At 39.4% G+C, this 22,946-nt stretch overlaps 2 long non-coding RNA genes across 7 annotated transcripts in view; both read right to left on the bottom strand.

Annotated features, from left to right (window-relative positions):
• The window catches only part of LOC102150905 (uncharacterized), a 43,607-nt gene that overhangs the window by 19,777 nt on the left and 884 nt on the right, over positions 1 to 22,946 (bottom strand). The window contains exon 3 of the long non-coding RNA XR_002801989.2: positions 163 to 235. This is a non-coding gene — a long non-coding RNA (uncharacterized lncRNA). The remainder of the gene's footprint in view (positions 1 to 162; positions 236 to 22,946) is intronic.
• LOC102150938 (uncharacterized) lies at positions 5,808 to 22,920 on the bottom strand. Of its 6 annotated transcripts, none has more exons than XR_011429934.1 (3): positions 22,735 to 22,920; positions 8,441 to 8,558; positions 5,808 to 7,018 (listed from the first exon to the last, which is right to left on the bottom strand). It is a non-coding gene; the product is annotated as an uncharacterized lncRNA (long non-coding RNA). The 6 variants fall into 6 exon arrangements; XR_011429932.1 differs by lacking the exon at positions 8,441 to 8,558 and adding an exon at positions 22,170 to 22,356; XR_011429930.1 differs by having other exon boundaries at positions 22,717 to 22,920.

Raw genomic sequence — 22,946 nt, forward strand, 5'->3', positions numbered from 1 at the left:
TTTGTTACACAATAAGAGATAACTAACACAAGCCCCTTTAGCACAGCTCTCAAATCCCAAGAATTTTTCCTGCCTGTACCTTTCTGCCTACAAAATCCTCCCACTGAGATTTCTTCCTGTCCATCAAATACCTTGGGAACAGCTGAATTCCAAATTCCTTACCCAGCTAGAAGAGAGAATGCGCAGGATTCTGCCTCTGTCCTTTTCCAGCTCAAAGACTGCAATGTCCACGCCACTAAGGAAGACAGAATCAAGAGCGGAATCTAGTGAGGATCAGGAACTAGGAGGGAGGACACAAGATCAGGATCCTTGGGTTCTCACCCAAGGTGAGACTTTCATTTGTGAAAAAAATAAATTAGGAAACAAAATGTAATCATTGACAACAAGCATGTATAGTATCCTCTATGTCAAGCACAGTACTAGAAGCAGGCACAAAAATGATCCTTGTTTAAAAATTCACAGGAATGACAAATTAGTTTTACAGCAGAAATTATTGGTACCCCACTCCTATCCCCTTAGGCCAAGGACTGGCTACAGAATTTTTAGAGTCCAGTGCAAAACAACAATGTGATGTGTCTTGTTAAAAAATTACTAAGAATTTCAAGAGGGTACCAGCAGAGTAGTAAATCAAGCTGTGCATGGGATATGCCCATGAAGCCGGCCCTGCCTCAAGCGCTCACCTCTACATGAAGGCTGCTAAGTGCTCTTCCTGAGGCCTTTCTTCCAGCTGAAGGGCCGTGCTTGGCTTGCACCAAGAGGAAGCATGAAATGCCTACTACTCCTGGAACAGCCCTCAACCATGACAAAGAGGGAGTTGGTAGTAAACACTCCAGCTTTCTCACCCCTTGGTTGGTATAACTCTGAGTAGTAGTCTAGTCTTTAGAGTTCTCCAGTGGGATTAAGATACAGATGCCCACAGTGGTAACTGGGACATTTCCTGGAAGCGCTGCTAAATAAACTATGCGCACTCATAGTCTTGTCTCAAAGTCTGCTTCTCAGGGAACGCAAATCAAAACAGGTTTCATCTTACAAGCCGACTCTAATTAGCAGTCACTGCTTGGAACCCAGTATAATGAAACAATTTAAAGTTGCATTGGGATTCAACAGGAATGAATGTAATAATTATTAGTAATGTTGGCCATCAGCACAGCAAAAGAAGTGGTGGCTCTTTAATCCTAATGATTCTAGGCTCTTTAATCCTAAAGACCTTGTGTTTGGACTCGACAGACAAAAAGCAGTTACTGAAGGCTGTTAAGCAGCAGTTACAGTCTTATATCTGTTTTAGATATGTCTTTCAGCAACGTGGAAGATGGATTAAGGGGTGGCAAGACCGAAGGTAAGAAGACCAATTAGGAAAGTAGAAGCTAGCAACTGGGAAACAGGATAGGATATTGACCCAGATGACTTCCCACACCCTGGGAGTCCTTCACTGGCCCAAACAGGGAGAAAGCAAACTAAGTCGTCAAGGATAAATTAATCTGTGTTGCATAAGGGACCACAAGTACCGGGAGCACCTAACCATCAAGACCTTGATTTAACTAGCAAAGAATGGGAAACGAGAAAGGTCAAGGGACCAATTTTGAGAACTAGGAACTGATGGCTCTTTTTTACTCTAAGGCTAAACCAGGAGCAGCCCATCTCTACTTTTCCCCTACAACCACTTCGCTACTCTGCCTTGCCTGTCTCTCTCCAGAACAGCTCAAAGCACTGACAGTGCTGCCCCATCCCATGACTGATTTTCACCCAGGAATACTTAATGAAATCAAAATAAGAACTTGTGTCTCCAACAAGACACCATAATCCCAGGGCTACTGGAAACTAAACTTTAAAACTTTTCAGGAGTTTAGAGGAGATCAAACCATAAGACACTGCTATGGTGGGGAAAAACTAGCTTGAGAATGTGTCCTAGTTGACTCTCTTTGGGATTAGAAAACAAAATTAAGGATGAGGATGTCATTATTATTTTTTTTTTTTTTGAGGAAGACTATCTCTGAGCTAACTACTGCCAATCCTCCTCTTTTTGCTCAGGAAGCCTGGCCCTGAGCTAACATCTGTGCCCATCTTCCTCTACTTTATATGTGGGACACCTGCCACAGAATGGCACGCCAAGCGATGCCATGTCCGCACCCAGGATCCGAATGGGCAAACCCCAGGCCATCAAGAAGCTGAACATGCAAACTGAACTGCTGCGCCACCAGGCCAGCCCCTGAGGATGTCATTAAAATGGTATATGTTACCAATGGGTATACCCCTACCCAAGGTTTGGGAAACCATCCAACATCAAAAGTCAGTGGATTGCATCTGAAAAACCATTCATTTGGAGAATATCTGGTTCAAATTCAGCCACATGACTGGCCCAGAAGTAAAAAGACTTCCCCAGCCAAAGACCAAGGAATTTAAGAGTTAAAATGATGGGGCCAGCGCAGTGGCTGACTGGTTAAATTCACATGCTCTGTTTTGGTGGCCTGGGGTTCGCTGGTTCGGATCCTGGGTGCAGACCTACACCACTCATCAAGACATGCTGTGGCAGCATCCCACACAGAAGAGCTAGAATGACTTACAACTAGGATAAACAACTATGTACTGGGGATTTGGGCAGGGGAGGGGGGCTGAGAAGGAATATTGGCAACAGACCTTAGCTCAGGGCAAAACATCCTCACCAAAAAAAAAAAAAAAAAAAAAAGGAGTTAAAATGAGACACAAAGATTGCAAGAAATCTTGAAAGGGCTCCCTGACCCCAGCAATGTCTGAGTCAAGATAATAAAGCTTCAGGGTTGATGATAAAACTCATGACGTATCAGTTAAGAAGGTTGGCACACTGGTAAAGAATTCTACATTGTCACCAAGTCTTGGAATGTGAAGACATTCATCATTCAAACTCAGGAAATAGCCACTTCTATGAAACTAAGCCCCTTACTGAGAAACATCATGACTATCTACAGTAGAATACCAAAAACACACTAGTTTTGACTCCCAGCTTCCACTCTGTAGAAAGCTGGAAAGGGTACTGCAACTATCCTAACAACAAGAAAAAGCCAAATAATCTACAACATCATAACTTTTCTGAAAACCATGAGAAAGCTATCCAAGTAGCCTAAAACTCAAGAAAAGACAGGAACCCCCAGAGACAAGGTGTGAACATAGACTCACCAGAGGCAGAGCACAGTGGAGGATGGGGCCACCAAACAAATGGAAAAGAAGCATCCAACTAAAATTATTTATCCACTGCTAAAGGATAGCAAGGAAGTAGAGAACTCCTGGGAGCCACATTCCAGTGGGAGTTTACACTCACTTGCAAGCTTTTCTCCACAGACCTTTAGAGTGCTCAGGAGAAAGATGGGGACAGGGCAGGAGACTAGAGCAGGACTTCCTTAGATCCAGGACTGAAGGACGGGGGATGCCTCCATAGCGGAACAGGCAGAAAGTCTTGCGTAGACATTTCTCACCTAAGGAACAAAAGGCAAAAAGCTTCCCGATGAATTCTAGCATTTAAGGAAGAAATAATACCAAATCCACAGAATCTCTTAAACAGAACACAATAGGGCGGAATATTTCCCAACTAATTTTATGAGGCCAAGATTGTCTTTATCCAAAACCAGAGAAGAACACTACAAGAAAACTCTACAGGTGAACATCCTTCACGAACACAGATGCAAAAATTCTCAAGAAAAACTTAGCAAGTCGAGCCCAGCAATTACACAAAGGATAACACATCACGACCAAGTGGGGTTTACCCTCCAAAAGCAAAGCTGGTTCAACACTCGAAAATGGATCAATATAACTCACATTAAAAATCTAAAAAAGAAAAATCATGATCATATCAATTGATACATAAAAAGCATTTGACAAAATTCAACATTCACTCATGATAAAAACTCTCAGCAAGTTAGAAACAGACAAGAACATTCTAAACCTGATAAAGGCTACTACAACAAACTACAGCTTCCATCACACTTAATGGTGAAAATCTAAAGCTTCCCCCTAAGACTAGGAACAAGGTTAAGAATGTCATTCTCTCACTACTCCTGTTCAACTTTGGATTGGAGGCACTAGCCAGTGTAAAAAGGCAAGAAAAAAGAAATAAAAGGCATCCAGACTGGAAAGGGAAAAAATAGACTTGCCTCTATTTGCAGAGAGCATGATTCTATATAGAAAATCTCAAAGAATCTACCAAAAAAGCTACTGGAACTACTAAGTGAGTTTATCAAAGTTGCAGGACTAAGGTCCTAATGTACAAAACTCAATCGCATTTCTATAGCCTAACAATGAACAAGTAGAAAACACTTTTGAAAGTAAGTACCATTTACAGTAGCATCAAAACCACCAAATACTTATGAATAAATGTAACAAAATATGTGCAGGATCTGTAGGCTAAAACTACAAAAAATGATGGAAAAAAATAAAAGAAAGCCTAAATAAATGGCAACATATACTGTGTTCACAGACTGGAAGGCTTAATCCTGTGAAGCTGTCAATTCTCTCCAAACTGATCTACAGATTCCCAGAAGGAGTTTTGTAGAAACCTATAGATCCCAGCAAGAGTTTTCATAGAAATCAAAAAGTTGATTCTAAAATTTATATGGAAAGGCAATGGGATTAGGATAGGCAAAACAATTCTGAAAAATAATTAAAAAGTTAAAGAACTCACACTACCCAATTTCAAAATTTACTAGAAAGCTGACAGTGTGCTACTGGCAAAAAGACAGGACCACAAATCACTGAAAGAGAAGAGAGATTCCAAAATTAACCCAAACATACAAACTCAAATGATTATAGAAAAAAAGATAGTCTTTTGAACACTTGGTGCTGAAACAATTATACATATGCAAAAAAAAAAAAAAAAAAAAAAAAGGAAAGAACCTCAACAGTTACCCCACCCCCCCGCAACACCTCACACCTTAAACAAAAAAGTAACTCAGGATGCATTATAGACCTAAACGTAAAACTAAAACTAAAAACTTCTAGAAGAAAATAGAGGAGATAATCTCTATAACCAAGGATTAAACATTTCTTAGATATTACACTAAAAGAATTATCCATAAAAGAAAAAAAAATAAACGTCAAAATTAAAACCTTCTGCTCTTCATACTATTAAAAGAACGAAAGGAGAAGCCATAGCCTGAGAGAAAATATTTGCAAGACACTTATGTGATAAAGGACTCATAACAGAAGATATTAAGCACTCTCAAAACTCAATAAATAAGAAAACAAACAACCCCATTAAAAAAAAATAAAAGACAAAAGATCTAAAGTGACACGATCAAGACGATATATAAATGGTAAACAAGCACACTACACATCTACTAAAATAGCAAAATAAAATAAAAACAAAAAGTAACTAGCAGTACAAGTACTGGCACAGATACAAAACAACCAGAACTGTCAGGTTGCTGGTAGGAATGCAAAATGTTACACTTTGGAACACAGTTTAGCAGTTTCTTACAAAGCTAAATACATACTTACCATTTAACCCAGCAATCCCATTCCTAGGTACTTACCCAAGAGAACTAAAAACTTACTTTTACCCAAAAACTGGTAAGTCAATGCTAATAATGGCTTTATTCATAACAGCCCCAAACTGGAAACAACCCAAATGTCATTCAGCTCGAGAATGGATAAGCACTGTGGTACATCTCTACAATGGAATACCCCTCAGCAAAAAAAGGAATGCACTAATCATAAATGTACAGCATGGTTGAACTGCAAATGCATTATGCTAAGTAGGCAGTACCTGGGCATCCCAAAAAATTTTTCTCCCATATGTGAATGGCTTAATGGAAAATAAAGAAAACAACATAGAAACAAGATTATTCTGTGAAATAGTTTTAATGACAGTGACCCACTTCATTAGCTAGTACACAAGTTCAGCAGCTGTAACTGAGACTCCAAGTAACAGGCTTACACAAATTAGAAGTCTATTTCTCTGCCATGTGATGGGCCTGCTGTAGGGAGTCCTGGACTAGGGTGCTGTCAGCAACACAGGCTCCTTTAACGTTCTGTTCTGGACTCCCGAAGGCAGTGATTCACAAACTCTGCTTCACAGTGGAATCACTTGGAAATTTTTAAAAACACTCATGTCTTGGCTCCCACCCCCAGACATTCTTATTTGATTGGCCCACAGCATAACCTGGGCATTGGGATTTTTAAAAGCTTCCTGGGTAATTCTAACGTGCAGCAAAGTTTGGGAATTATTGTCTTAAAGAATTGCTTGCATCCACACGGTCCAAGACGGTTTATGACCACATCTGCATCCCAAACAGGAGGAAAGAGGATGGAGGCATGAACCAGAAGTGCCAAAATCATTTCTGCTCACAGCTCACTGGTCAACCACATGGTCATACCTGGTTGCACGAGATGCTGAAAAAGGTAATTTTTATTTTAGTCAGCCATGTGCCCAACTAAGAATAGTTTTATTAAAAGAAGAGGAGGAGGACAGATATTGGGAGATAACCAACAATCTCTCCCATCACTCCCTCCCTTTTTCGTTCAAACAGAAACAGTCCAATCTGGCAAAAGCGCCAAATCCTTAGATTTGAAGAAAAACTCCTAACGGTCTCTTTGACTTGGTCAGGTATCTTCCAACCACATGCAGACTGAGCCAGAGATTGTAACCCATCATCATCAGAGGGAGGAAGGTCCAAGCTTGGTGACATATGTATCAGAACGGCTACCTCAGAAAATTCCTGTGTTTTCACTTGAGTGGTGTGCCGGAGGAGTAAACTGTTCTGTTGGCCAAAAGCAGGCAGGGACATCAAAACTCCATGAACCCCACCCAGCTGACTGATACAGTGAAGAGTTCTCAGCACAACATAGAGAAACTTCAAAGGAAGGGGTCTTCCTCTAAAATCTGCCAAATATGTTGTGCCTGAAATCTTATTTTTGTTAAACTACTTGTTGAGGCTCTTCATTCTAGTTTTGCTTGGTTTTGCCTTTGCATTCAAGCCTTGTTTTCCAGAAGAAATTCAGGCACAATCAAATTGCAATTTCATCATCATGCATCTTGGATGCTGCAGTTAATCTAAATAAAATAAAATATACATAAACATATGAAGTAAGAGATACCTTAGAAAGTAACATCAAACTATTTATAAATGACTCAACTTTCACATTATCAACCTAGCATTAAGTAAACCATTCCTTTACAGAAAATCCCCTTTATGACACTCTAGTATCATATACTCTTTACCAATGAAAAACACTCAAGTACAGAAAAATTAATTTCTTGAAAGCCACATAATTAGTAAATGGTAGGACTTCTGGATTGGAACTTCTAATGGTCTGACTTCAAATCTCTCATATTTTCATTATACCATGGAGCATCTCATGTATCCTTATATAGCTATATCGATCTGTAGTTTTTTATGTCTAAGTTATTTTCTGCTGCTGTTCCACGTCTGCCCTCCCTCTCACCCTCCTTCTCTCCTACTAGACAGTCCTTGCCTGTCTGCTGGCCCCCAACCCCAAGACCACATTGGAAGGAGGGAAGGCAGGGCAGAAAGGGCCCACTGGCCCACCACCTCTCAATGTCCCTCCGTAGAGCCTGGGCCCATTCAGGCGCCCCAGTCAAAGCCACATCAAGCTTCTGGCTACTGCTCAGCACACCCTTAGGTGTGGTTTCTCTGGACTTCTCATCTGTAATTTTGGTTTTCTGGTTTGGTTTTTTTTGAGGAAGATTAGCCCTGAGCTAACATCTGCTGCCAATCCTCCTCTTTTTGCTGAGGAAGCCTGGCCCTGAGCTAACATCCATGCCCATCTTCCTCTACTTTATATGTGGGACGCCTGCCACAGCATGGCTTGCCAAGCGGTGCCATGTCTGCACCTGGGATCTGAACCGGTGAACCCCGGGCCGCCAAAGTGGAACGTGTGAACTTAACCACTGCGCCACCAGGCCGGCCCCCTAATTTTGGTTTTTAGTTAGTCTAATTCAGGCATTCCTTCATTTCACACTGAGCATCTATTTCCTCTCTGATATCCCTGTCTCTGGCCTCCCCTCTGCTATTCACTTGGGAATCCATTACAAAGTAAAACATCCAAAACCCTACTTTCATCATCTTACTCCCTAGCCAAGATCACCAGAAGCTCCCCGTTAGCAATTCACATGGAAAACTCTCCAGTGTTACTATGAGGAAACCACCCAACATTTTCTTCTACACCGTTAAGCAGCATTGAGTTTGCCTGATGTCTGTGTTAAAGAGCAGGCTGTAAAATAAGAAAACCTGTAGTGGTTTCTAAGGCAACTAGCTGTTTGTTAATAGCAGTTATGTGCTGGGAAAGGGAAGATGAAGAAAAATCTTCTAAAGAACTTTTAAAAAAAACCTGTTCCTTTAAGTAAAGCATATACAGGGAAGTACAGAAATCATAATAAATGTTCACAAAGCAAAACTCAACACATCTGTGCTCCCACCACCCAGATTCATAGAAGTAGATCAAGAAGCAGTGCCTAAGGAAATTCCGATTGAAAGGGGACAGCCACATGATATTTCTCTTTTCTTTTGCTCTCCTTTGTGTACCACAGAGGATACTTAGGCTAGAGACTTGGACCTCAAGACAAATTTTCTCTGGAAAAATTAAAAGCAAGCAGTTAGAAGTCTTGCATACAGAAGGGTCAAAACTGAAAGAAAAACAGACATCTGATGCCAAAGAGTTTTTTGTTGTTGGTTTTTTTTTTTTTTTTTTTTGAGGAAGATTAGCCCTGACCTAACATCTGCTGCCAATCCTGCTAAGAAAGACTGGCCCTGAGCTAACATCTGTGCCCATCCTCCTCTACTTTATATGTGGGACGCCTACCACAGCATGGTGTGCCAAGCAGTGCCATGTCCACACCTGGGATCCAAACTGGCGAACCCTGGGCTGCCAAAGCAGAACGTGTGCACTCAACCGCTGTGCCACCGGGCGGCCCCCACAAAGAGCTTTGTACTCACAAAATGCCAGAGCAAAAACAGGAGTAGCATATATTTCCCATAATATTTATAATCATAAGAAAAGATCCAAGGTGAGTTTTCTACTTAAGCCTGAAAAATACCAGTACTAGCTTAAGCAGGGAATTGATAATAGTTGAAGTTTAGTGAAAATGGCCAAATTGTATGCTGGAGTTTACAGAAGTATCGGTTGTAATTTCCAAAAAATTTCCTTAAAAGTGAGGGGATGCTAAAAGGACAATAATTAGTTAAAGAATACATAAAATAAAAAGCTGTAAAAGCTGACATCAAAAATATAAAACATGGGAGGAAGGAAGTAAAAATGTAAAGCTTTGGAATGTGTTCAAATTTAAGTTGCTATCAACTTAAAACAGACCAATATATACACAGGATGTTATATGTCAACCTCACAGTAACCACAAAGCAAAAACTTATACTAAATACACAAAAGAAAATGAGAAAGAAACCTAAACATACACTAAAGAAAACCATCAAACCACAAGGGAAAAGAAAGTAAGAGACGTAGGAACAGAAAGGAACTACAAAAACAGCCAGAAAACAACAAAATGGCAATAAGTACTCATCTATCAATAATTACTTTAAGTGTAAATAGATTAAACCTTCTAAATGGACTAAGGGACTAATAGACTAATACGCTCTCCAATAGGAAGACAGAATGGCTAAACAGATTAAAAAGCAAGACCCATCTATATGTCGCCTGTGAGAGACTCACTTCAGCAGGCCACACACAGCCTGAAAGGGAAGGGAAGGAGAAAGAGATCCCAAGCACAGGAAACAAAAAGAAAGCTGCTGTGGCTACACTCACATCAGACAAAACAGATTTTAAAACAAAGACTGTATAAAAGACAAAGAAGGGCATGACATAATGATAAAGGGTCAGTCCAGCAAGAAGATATAACATTTATAAATACATACGCATCCCACATAGAAGCACCAAAACACATAAAGTAAATTAATATGGACCGAAAGGGAGAAACCGACAGCAATACAATCATAGTAAGGGACTTTAACACTCCACTTACATCAATGGATAGATCATCCAAAAAGAAATCAATAAGGAAACATCAATCGTAAACAACACTTTAGGCCAGATGGACTTAACAGATTTATACAGAACACTCCATCCAAAAGCAGCAGAATACACATTCTGCTCAAGTGCACGTGAAACATTCTCTGGGAGAGATCACATGCCGGGCCACAAAAGTCTCAATAAATTCAAGAAGATTGAAATCATATCAAGCATCTTTTCTGACCACAGTGGTATGAAACTAGAAATCAATTACAATAAGAAAAGTGGAAAAACCACAAAAATGTGGAGATTAAATAATATGCTACTGAACAATAATGGATCATTGGAGAAATCAAAGAATTAAAAAAAAACCTAGAGACAAATGAAAACAGAAATACAACATACCAAAATCTATGGGATACAGCAAAAGCAGTTCTAAGAAGACAGTTCATAGCAATACAGGCCTACATCAAGAAACAAGAAAAGGGGCCAGTCCAGTGGCACAGCAGTTAAGTTCGCATGTTCTGCTTCAGTGGCCTGGGGTTCACAGACCCACACATTGCTTGCCAAGCAATGCTGTGGCAGCCATCCCACATATGAAGTAGAGGAAGATGGGCATGGATGTTAGCTCAGGGCCAGTCTTCCTCAGCAAAAAGAGGAGGATTGGTGGTAGATGTTAGCTCAGGGCTAATCTTCCTCAAAAAAAAAAAAAAAGAAAGAAACAAGAATCTCAAATGAACAACCTAACTTTATACCTAACAGAACGAGAAAAAGAAAAACAAGCAAAGCCCAAAGTTAGTAGAAGGAAGGAAATAATAAAGATCAGAGTGGAAATAAGTGAAATACAGACTAAAAAGACAATAGACAAGATAAATGAAAGTAAGAGCTGGGTCCTTGAAAAGATAAACAAAACTCTCTATTTGCAGATGACTTGATTTTATATATAGAAAAGCCTAGAGACTCCACCAAAAAACTGTTACATCTAATCAACACATTCAATAAAGTTGCAGGATACAAAATTAACATATAAAAATCAATAGTGTTTCTATACACTAACAATGAATTATCTGGAAAAAATATAAAGAAAATGATTCCATTTACAATAGCATCAAAATCAATAAAATATTTAGAAATAAATTTAATCAAGGAAGTAAAAGATCTCCACAACTGAAACCTACAAGACACTGATGAAAGAGAAGAAGACACAAATAAATGGAAAGGTATCCTGTGTTCATGGATTATAAGAATTAATATTGTTAAAATGTCCATACTACCCAAAGCCATCTATAGATTCAATGCAATCCCTAACAAGAGTCCAACGGCATTTTTTTACAGAAGTAGAAAAAACAATCCTACAATTTATATGAAACCACAAAAGACTCTCAATAGCCAAGCAATCCTAAGAAAGAAGAAAATGGGAGGTATCTCACTTCCCGATTTCAAGCTATATTATAAAGCTATAGTAAATCAGAATAGTATGGGACTGGGGCCGGACCGGTGGTGCAGAGGTTGAGTGCTCACGTTCCACTTCTCGGCAGCGTGGGGTTCGCCAGTTCGGATCCCAGGTACAGACATGGCACCGTTTGGCACACCATGCTGTGGTAGGCGTCCCACGTATAAAATAGAGGAAGATGGGCATGGATGTTAGCTCAGGGGCCAGTCTTCCTCAGCAAAAAGAGGAGGATTGGCAGTAGTTAGCTCAGGGCTAATCTTCCTCAAAAAGAAAAGATAATAGTATGAGACTGACATAAAAACAAACACATAAACCAATGGAACAGAATCGAGAGCACAGAAATAAACCCAGGCATAGATGGTCAACTAATATTTGACAAGGGTGCCAAGAACACTCGATGGGAAAAAAAGACAAATCTTCAATAAACGGTACTGGGAAAACTGGACATTCATATGTAAAAGAATGAAACTACGCCACTTATGAAAATTAACTCAAAAGGATTAAAGACTTAAACATAAGACAGAAACCATAAAAGTTCCAGGAGAAAACAGAGGAAAAAAGCTCCTTCACATGGGTTATGGCAATGATTTTTTTGGATGTGACACCGAAAGCAAAGACAACAAAAGCAAAAATAAACAAGCAGGTCTACAACAAACTAAAAAGCTTCTGCACAGCAAGGGAAACCATCAACAAAATGAAAAGACAACTTCCCAGAATAGTAAAAAATAACTGCAAATCATCTATCTGGTAAAGGGTTAATATCCAAAATATATAAAGAACTCACACAACTCAATGGCAGAAAAACAAAAAATCCAATTTAAAAATGTGCAAAGGATCTGAGTAGACGTTTTTCCAAAGAAGATATAGGAATGGCCAATAGGTACACGAAGACGTGCTCAACATCACTAATCATTAGGGAAATGCAAGTCAAAACGACAATGAGATTTCATGTCACATCTGTTAGAATGACTATCATCAAAAAGACAAGAGATAACAAACGCTGGCAAGGATGTGGAGAAAAGAGAACCCTTGTGCACTATTGGTGGGATTGTAAATTGGTACAGCCACTATGAAAAACAGTACAGAGGTTCCCCAAAAGATTAAAAATAGAACTACCATATAATCCAGCAATTCCACTTCTGGGAATATATCCAAAGGAAACAAAAATACTATTTTGAAGAGATATGTGCACCCCGATGTTCACTGCAGCATTATTTACAAAAGCCAAGACACGGAAACAACCTAAGTGTCCACTGATAGATGAATGGATAAAGAAGTTTTCATACATACATACATATACACACACACACACACACACACACACACACACACACACACACACACAATGGAATATTATTCAGCCATAAAAAAGAAGGAAACCCCACCATTAACAACAACATAGACGGACCTTGAGGGCGTTATGCTAAGTGAAATAAGTCAGAGAGAGAAAGACAAATACTGTATGATCTCACTTCTATGTGGAATCTTTAAAAAAAAAACACCTCAAAGAAAAAGAGATCAGACTTGTGGTTAACAGAGGTGGGTGGTGGGGGGTGGGGGGGGATTGGATAAAGGTGGTCAAAATGTACAAACGCCAAGTTATAAGATAAATCAGTACTGGGGATTTAATGCACAACATGACAACTATAGATAACATTGTTATATGGTATACTGAAAGTCACTAAAAAAGTAAATCCAGGGCTGGTCCCATGGCCTAGTGGTTAAATTTGGCACGCTCCACCTCGGCAGCCCGGGTTTGTTTCCCAGGCATGGAGGTACACCAATCGTCAATGGCCATGTTGTGGCAGTGACCCACATACAAAATAGAGAAGACTGGCAACAGTTGTTAGCTCAGGGCTAATCTTCCTCAAGTAAAAAGAGGAAGATTGGCAACAGATGTTAGGTCAGGGTGTATCTTCCTTATCAAAAAAAAAAAAGGAACATCAAATGGCCTATAAACATAGGAAAAGGCATTCAATCTCATTTGTAATCATGGAAAATAAAAATTAAAAAGTGACACCACCACAATAGTAAAAATGGCTAAAATTCAAAAGTGTGAAAATATGGAGTGTTGACGAGAATTTGCAGCAATGCAGACTGTAGTTATGGTAGGGTTGAGGAGAACTGATAAAACCTCTCTGCAAGGCGAGCCTAGCAGTGTAGTGGTTGAGTTCACATGCTCCATCTTGGCGGCCTGGGGTTCACCAGTTTGGATTCCGAGTGCGGACCGAGCACCACTTGTCAAGCCATGCTGTAGCAGCATCCCACACAGAAGAACCACAAGGACGTACAACTAGGATATGCAACTACGTACTGGGGCTTTGGGGAGGGGAAAAAAAGAGAAAAGAAAAAAGAGGAACTGGTAACAGATGTTAGCTCAGCGCCAACCTTCCTTACCAAAAAGCATACCTTTGAAAAAAAAAAAACCTCTCCGGGAAGTGGTGTAGAAGTAACCACTAAAGTTGAACACATGCTTAACCAGTGATCCAGCAACTGCACTTCTAGAGTTATTCACAACTGTAAGCACACACATGTAAGATACACATATGAATATTCACAGCAGCCAAAAACTGGCCAAGAACCCCAGAGTCTATCAACAATAGTATGAATAAACTGTGGCACTCATAAAATGAAATACTGCACAGCAATGAAAATCAATGAACTGCGGCTACAAGCAACAACAGCTGAAGAAGAAGTGTCATGTTGGCAAAAGAAGTCTGACATACAAAGGAATTCAGTATGTGATTCTTTTTTACATAAAGATAGAAAAATGGTCAAAAGTAAACCACACAGTGCCTAGGGACGCATACTTAGGTGGTGGCAAAGCTATAAAGAAAAGCATGGACGAAAATGCTGCAGAGGTCGGGCAGCTGTATGAGAGAGGGGGTGAAGATGAAGAGGCGGAACAAGGAAGGGGGATTCTGAAGGGCTGGCAATGTTCTATTTCTTGAGCTGGATAGCGCTTACAGGGTGATTTTTTACTGAAATATCACTGTGCCACACTTTTTACGTTTATGACGTTTCTGAATGCGTCAATTTCACCGAAAGCACATCTATATCTATCTACCTACCTATCTATCTACTTTTAAAGTAATTGGGGGAAACAATTCTTCCTCATTCTCACGGTTTCCTGAAGAAGAGATTTCCTCAAACCACTCCCCACTCCCCGACCCCTGGCCTTTTGAGGACTGACCCAACCAGCAGGTTTTGGAACAGGAGCTGAGCATGTTTGGCCCAGCCCCTTGCCCTTTTCCTCTTCAAATCTTCGTGCAGAGGGGATGACTTCTCATCTGTTCCGTCAAATGGAAGCTTAGCTGGCAAGTTCTGATGGGGTGGGGGGAGGGGGCGGGGAGGCCTCAAGTGTTGGGTGACAAGTTCAACTCAAGGGAGGGTAAGCAAATCAACTAGCTATTTCTGAGTTATTCCCTCAATTACAGTTTCATAAAACTAATAAAGGTGGCATTTTAGTCTCTGTCTGACTCTGTACCTCTTGTTCTGAAACTGGCAGGGAGAAAAGAGGATGTTATTTATTGTGCCCCCAATATCACAGCAAGAAAGAACAGATAAATGATTTTTTTCCCCTAGCACTAAAGTTCACTATTTTCCTTTCCTTACCACTGACAACCAGGGAGTAACCTCCTACACACACCAGGATTCAACTTTTAATTAAGAAGCAACAATACACTAACAACAAAGTAGCAGAAAGAGAAATTAAGAATACAATCCCATTTACAATTGCAACAAAAAGAATAAACTTAACCAAAGAGGTGAAAGATCTGTACACCAAAAACTATGAAACATTGTTGAAAGAAATCGAAGAAGACACAAAGAAATGGAAAGATATTCTGTGCTCTTGGATTGGAAGAATTAACATAGTTAAAATGTCCATACTTCCTAAAGCAGTCTATAGATTCAACGCAATCCCTATCAAAGTTCCAACAACATTTTTTACAGAAATAGAACAAAGAATCCTAAAATTTATATGGAACAACAAAAGACCCCGAATAGCCAAAGGATTCCTGAGAAAAAAGAACAAAGCTGGAGGTATCACACTCCCTGATTTCAAATCATACTACAAAGCCACAGTAACCAAAACAGCATGGTACTGGCACAAAAACAGACACACAGATCAATGGAACAGAATTGAGAGCCCAGAAGTAAACCCACACGTTTGTGGACAGCTAATATTCGACAAGGGAGCCAAGAGCATACGATGGAGAAAGGAGAGTCTTTTCAATAAATGGTGTTGGGAAAACTGGACAGCCACAGGCAAAAGAATGAAAGTAGACCATTCCCTTATACCATGCACAAAAATAAACTCAAAATGGGTTAAAGAGTTGAATGTAAGACCCGAAACCATAAGACTTTTAGAAGAAAACATGGGCAGTATGCTCTTTGACATCGGTCTGAGCAGCATATTTTGAAGTCCCATGTCTGCCCAGGCAAGAGAAACAAAAGAAAAAATGAACAAATGGGACTACATCAAACTAAAAAGCTTCTGCACAGCAAAGGAAACCATCAACAAAACGAAAAGACAACCTAACAATTGGGAGAAGATATCTGCAAACCACATATCAGATAAGGGGTTAATATCCAAAATATACAAAGAACTAATACAGCTCAACAACAAAAAAACCAACAATCCAATTAGAAAATGGGCAAAAGATCTGAACAGAGATTTCTCCAAAGAAGATATACGGATGGCCAACAGGCATATGAAAAGATGCTCAACATCATTAGCTATTAGGGAAATGCAAATCAAAACTACAATGAGATATCACCTCACTCCCGTCAGAATGGCCATAATTAACAAGACAGGAAACAACAAATGTTGGAGAGGATGTGGAGAGAAGGGAACCCTTGTTCACTGCTTGTGGGAGTGCAAACTGGTGCAGCCACTATGGAAAACAGTATGCAGTACCCTCAGACAATTAAGGATAGATCTACCATATGATCCAGCTATTCCACTGCTGGGTATTTATCCAAAGAACTTGAAAACACAAAGGCATAAAGATACTTGCACCGCTATGTTCATTGCAGCATTATACATAATAGCCAAAACATGGAAGCAACCTAAGTGCCCATCAAGGGACGAATGGATAAAGAAGATGTGGTATTTATACACAATGGACTACTACTCAGCCATAAGAAATGACGAAATCTGGCCATTTGTGACAACATGGATGGACCTTGAGGGTATTATGCTGAGTGAAATAAGTGAGAGGGAGAAAGTCAGATACCAAATGATCTCAATCATAAGTAGAAGATAAAAACAATGACAAAAAAAAACACATAGCATTGGAGATTGGATTGATGTAAGTTAACACAGGGGAAGGGGGAGGGGGAGGGCAAAAGGGGTGATTAGGCTCACATGTGAGGGGGTGGACTATAATTAGTGTTTGGGTGGTGAATATGATGTAATGTACACAGAATTCCAAATATGATGCACGTCTAAAAATAATTTTAAAAAAAGAATATCTTTCCAAGAAAAAAAAGAAGCAACAAAATCTGCAATGAGGGCCTATACTATCTATATTTAGGGTCATAAATGATACTATTAAGTTTATTTTTTTTAGGTTAGTGACTTACAATCTTAATGAGTTCATTAAAAACTTAGATATATCAGCAGGGAGAGGGAAGCAAAAAGAACAATTTAGAATATTACAAGGTGCTAAAATTCCAAGCTCAAAGGCATACTACAATGGCAGAAGTTCTGGAATGACAGAGGCCAGAAAATCCACAGCACGAATAGCACTGTAATGCTGGGCAGGACAGCCACAGGCCTTGCTAGCTGAGACTGGGACTGCTTTCCTCAGCAAAGCTTAACACCTACTGTATTCCTCAGGGATTCCTAACCAAGAAACTGTACAATAAAAAGAAAATTCCCTCTCCAATCCCTTACCGCTCCTGAAAAACAGCACTGTGCTCCCTCTCATTTTAAACATTGTATGCTTATTACTATGGGAAAAGAGAAGGGATCAGGAATTTGGAGAATTCATTCTACATTAATTGAGCATATATATGCCACAAAATGTTTTAGGTTCCTAGGGATAAAGATAAAAGACTATTTCTATCCTCCATGTGCTCAGTCAAGGTAAGGAGACACATAAAAACAAAAACAAGGTGAGGGATGGGAGTGCACGTGTGGGTGTTATGAGAGCCAGAAAAGAAGTTCAGACAACCAGCTAGGAATTAGAGAAATGACACCTGCATAAAGTTTTTAAAGATAAGAACTGAAACAGTGTTTGGGAACTATGTAAAGTTCATTATGGCAGGCGCATGTGGTACAAATAAGTGAGCGGTGTGGAGGGGCCTATGCATATCATGCTATATGTGCTAGGCTAAGGAGTTTGGACGAGATCCTAAAAAAGCGCTAGAGAGCTACTGAATGGTGGAGGTAGAAAATCAAATCTGTGCTTGAACTGGAAAGAGGCAGAAGGGGCAGGGAGCCTACTGTGACAGTCCAGGTGGGAGAGAAGGGCAGCAACTGAGAAGAATTCTCAGAACTTAGCAACAAATTAACTGTGAGGGGTGAGAGGGAAAAATCGCAGGTTTTGTCCTGAGACTGAAAAAACCAAAACTCTTAGCCAGAATATAAAAAGAGTAATCTTTCTTTTGTTCTTGTGAGAAGATAGTGTGTTCAGTTTTGCACATGTTGAGCTCCAGGTGTCTGAGTTTCAGGAGAGAGATATAAGCTGGAAATAAATTTTGAGAACATTTAGCATACAGATTAGCAGATCTCAAATATACTTCTCTGGCCAAATGCATAAGAATTATCTGGGGAAACACTGAAATCATGGAGTGCCAGTAACACTTAAATAAACTCTATAGTTGGAAAAAAAAAAAGTACTATTATTAGTAAGTGATTATGATGGGGGTCTAGATATGAGAAATAGTCAAATTAACAATTATTTCTTCTTTATCCAAGCAATGAAGCATCCAGTTTGCTTATTGGAAAATGGGGGGAAATCTCCCTTCATCATAGCAATAAAAATGATAAAAGAATCTGTATCAAGAAAATCCCAAGATCTTATTGAAGAAATAAACCAAGACCTGAACACACAGAAAGCAAATCACATTCTTGGATGGCAAGACATAAAAAATGCAACTCTATCCAAATTAAGTTATATATTTAATGCTTTTCCATTTAGAATCACAATATATTTTTTCTTTGAGGGGAGAGAATGGCAAAAAATGATTTCAGAGTTTATGTGGAATACACACCCAAGAACATGTATGGAAAAGCATAAAAGTAACAGTTAGCTGAGACTTATCTTTCTAAATTTCAGAAAATACTATAAAGTCAATGAAATAAAATCTGTGCTATTGGTGTAAGAAAAAAGAAACAGATGAGAGGATTAGAATATAGAATCAAAAATCTAGAAACAGGTTTATGAAAGAATTTCATATATGACAAGTGTAGTAGTTCAATTCAATGAAAAAAGGACAACTATTTAATAAGGAGCTAGCACAACGACCCATCCATCTAATGCATATAGTAGCATTATAGTATAGGCCAATATAGTAGCCCTAGCCACACGTGGCCAACGAGCACGTAAAATGTGCCTCATCTGAAGTGAGATGTGAAGTTTCAAAGACTTACTATGAAAAAAGAACATAAAATATCTCATTAATAACTTTAAAATTGATTGCTTGTAAAAATAGTATTTTTGATACAATGTGTTCAGTTGGTAAAATAAAATGCTATTAAAATGAATTTCACCTGTTTCTTTTTACTTTGTTTAAAGATTGGCACCTGAGCTAACAACTGTTGCCAATCTTCCTTTTTTTTTTTCCTTTCTGTTTTTTCTCCACAAATCCCCCCAGTACATAGCTGTATATTCTAGTTGTGGGTCCTTCTAGTTGTGGCATGTGGGACATCGCCTCAACATGGCCTGACGAGTGGTGCCATGTCCGCGCCCAGGATCAGAACCAGTGAAACCCTGGGCCACCAAAGCAAAGCATTCGAACTTAACCACTCAGCCACGGGGCTGCCCCCTCTTTTTACCTTTTGTAATGCTGCTACAACTAGAAAACTTAAAATTGCATAACTAGCTTGCATTATATTTCTATTGGACAGCAATGCCTTAGATAAAAATAAAGATTTTCCCTTTACATATTTTTTAAAATAAAGATAATGACTTAAATGTAAAAAATAAAAAATATTCTAAGAAAACCTAGGAAAGCAAATTAGAATCTGGGGTCAGGATGGATTTCTTAACGAGGACAACGTGATGTGTGTATATGTAAGTAGAAATCGATAATGGGCAAAGGACAGGATTGGAAATGCACAGAAACACAAACACCAACGACAAACAAACAATGATACCAACAAAAGATACTCAAAATTACTAAGGAAGAGAAAATGTAATTCAGTCACTAAGACATCTCTTTACTGGCTGTAAAAAAAACAAAAACATAGATAACACCTGTCTCTACTGGGAAAGAGGGAGAGGGGCAAGCTCATACATTGCTGCCAAGACAAATGTAAAGAGTAACAGGCTTCTGAAACAACAAACAGAACTATCCGTTAAAATTAGAACTACATAATATCCTTCGACCCAGAAACCTTTCTCACAGTAATAAATCCACTAGCATAAGGACATATGTTCAGAAAATCTTTACTGTAATACTGTTTGTGTAGCAGCCAAAAAAAAAAAAAAAAAAACAAAGTAAGGAAAAAGAGAACACTAAGTAACAAACCATGGACAGGAAACTAGGTAAACGCCCATGAGCTGATAAAAGGTTAAAAATGCATGGTACCTACAGAATAAGACCTGCTATACAATCATTAAAAATTTTAAATGAAAAACAGTAAATTTTTTAAATATGAAACTTTCAGCACTGGCTCCACTGTAGGGAAATAGACTATCTCATAATATGCTGGTGTGGGTATAAAGAGGTACAGCTTTATGGGAAGGAAACTGGAAGACCCCATCAGAATTTTAAATTTGCATGCCTTCCAACCCAACAGCCCAACTTCCAGGAATTTGTCCTACTAATACATGGCACGACAATCTAAAGATACATGTGCAAATATGTCAAATTCTTGTGTTGTATCTTTAACACAATGTTATATGTCAATTATATCTCAATAAAACAGGGAGAAAAAATATATGTGCAAGAATGTTCACTGCAGGCTTTATTTAATAAGACATGGAAAGAACCTAAATGTCTACTCTTTAAAAAAGGTTGAGTAAATTATACATCTACACAATGAAGTAATAATGCAGACTTGAAAAAGAGTGGGGTAGTTCCATGTCACTGAACTGGAAAGATAAAAGACAGCCAGCAGAAACTATCAAAAGCAAACTGAAGACTGTCTTTCTGTATGTTTGAAATTTTTCATAATAAAAAAATGGTGAGGGAAAATTAGATGCTTTGCCTTAAGAATCCCAGAAGTCTGGACAACTGAACCCTCTCCCTCCCCAACCCACCATATCTGGCCTCAACCAGTTTTCTACCTGCAACGCTAATAATATATCTGTTTCCTCTATATGACTCAGAGATTTCAAGATATCTTTTATTCTCCTTTCCTGATATAAAAACAATATTAAAAATATATATTTAAAAAAATTTTAATGACCCTTTATCTCATTACTTAATTCATTTTTGCATACTCCTGGAAATCTCTTAGAATAATTTAACATTATAACTCAATGCTATTCCACCTCTCCTGAACTACAATTCCTTTTAATCTTAAACAAAGAATATCCTCCCTTGTTTAAAGAATGTACTTCTATCCTAGTACATTCATAAATCTCAGCCCACCAAGTTTTACAGGTCACATAACAAACTTGTGTTAAGATCTCAGATTTCCTTTATTATTATTTTGTGTTATTATACAGACAGCTGGAAATAAGAGATCACAGCATTGTGTTCACCCTCTTTCCCAATTATTCTCTCTTGGAAAATACTGTGTCCTTCATTATTGTTCTATGTCAGGGGTCAGCAAACTATGACCTGCTACCTATGTTTGTGTGGCCTGAAAGCTAAGAATGGTTTTTACATCTTTAAATGATTGTGGGCAAAATCAAAAGGAGAACACTATTTCACCACACATGAAGAATTTATATGAAATTCAAATTTCAGTGTCCATAAATAAAGTGTCATTGGAACAAAGCAACGCTCGTTCATTTAGTATTGTCAAATGCTGTCTTCAGACTACAAAGACAGACTATGGGCCACAAAGCCGAAAATATGTCTTATCTGGCTCTTTAAGATTTGCCAATCCCTGTTCTATGTCATACTACATGTCCTTCATAATTTTACAGTTTTACCTAAACATTCCCTCAATATCCAGCATAAAGTTCTCTTAATAATCTATTAGTCTCCAAACAAATACATTTCTTCATCATCCTTGGAAATGCACTTCAATCCTGGGAATTTCCTTAGTCTAACCACATCCCTGGTCACCTACAGAAAGCCAGAATGGAGGGCGAGAAACACCTTAAAAGTTACAAATAAACAAATCAAACCCAGAACCAAACCTCACCATCATCACTCACCCTCCAAAAGCAAGGCTAAAGAGGCTGACCGCCCAGTTGGTGGCTTTCAAACTATCCTACCTTAGGATTGAGGCGTTTTGTGAACTAGAATAAGTACTGCCGCTAAATTCCTAAAGGCCAAATAGCAATGAGGGAAAAAAAGTTTACGTAATTTTCTCAAGTTTAACCCTCTTCAAATCATTGGCTCCCGAAAAAAGTGAGCAAAAAGCAAAGGAACAGTAAAGAACAAGTAGACCAATTGTGATCCTAAATCTTTATACCTCAAACATTTGATATTTTCTGCAAGCAAACAGTTTCTAGTCTTCCAGAATGAGAGGTTAAATACTGCACAGTGTTTGTAAACAGCATCACAACTTAACAGAGGAGCAACGGTCCATTGGGTCATTTCCTCTCGGAGAGTACACCGAAATTTGCTCATCTCTCTCAGTGGGCATTCTGCGGCCAAGCCTAGGGGGAGAGAGGGCAGGGCAAGCTGCCTTTCCTACCAGCAGTGTCAGACATTCCTAGCACTAACGCCTCCCCGGCCCCACCACACCTCTACCCGGCACTAGCTCCTCCCCAGCTCCAACACCTCTACTCAGCACCTCCTCCCCAGGCTCATCACACCTCTCTCAGCGGACTCATCTCCAGCCTCACCACCTCGCCCTCTTCCTCCAAAGTCACAGGCCTGCGAAGCTTCCAGCAGAGGAGAGGAAAGCAGGGAGGCTATAATGCAAAAGTCTGGAGTCCCACACAAGCACCACCTGCTCTTGTGGAGAATCGCAAGTCACAGCCCCCAAAGTGGAAAGAACAGGCCTCGGTCCGTACCCACTTAACAGTGTTTACCGCGCTTGCTGCTGTCGGGCCCGGAGCTAGGAGCTGAGGATACAAAGGTGAACCGCGGAGTCGCAGTACCAGCTCTTTCAGGGCTCCCGCTTCGGTGGGGGAAGTAGGTCATTTCAGCAAAGCCAGCCAAGCAGGGGTAGGGCGAGGAGCATTCAAAGCCCACGGCACGGAGAACTCACTTAATCCCTGAATGTTAAAAGGCTAGACTCAAG

The sequence above is a fragment of the Equus caballus genome, chromosome 20 (assembly GCF_041296265.1).
Source record: "Equus caballus isolate H_3958 breed thoroughbred chromosome 20, TB-T2T, whole genome shotgun sequence".
NCBI lineage: Eukaryota > Metazoa > Chordata > Mammalia > Perissodactyla > Equidae > Equus > Equus caballus.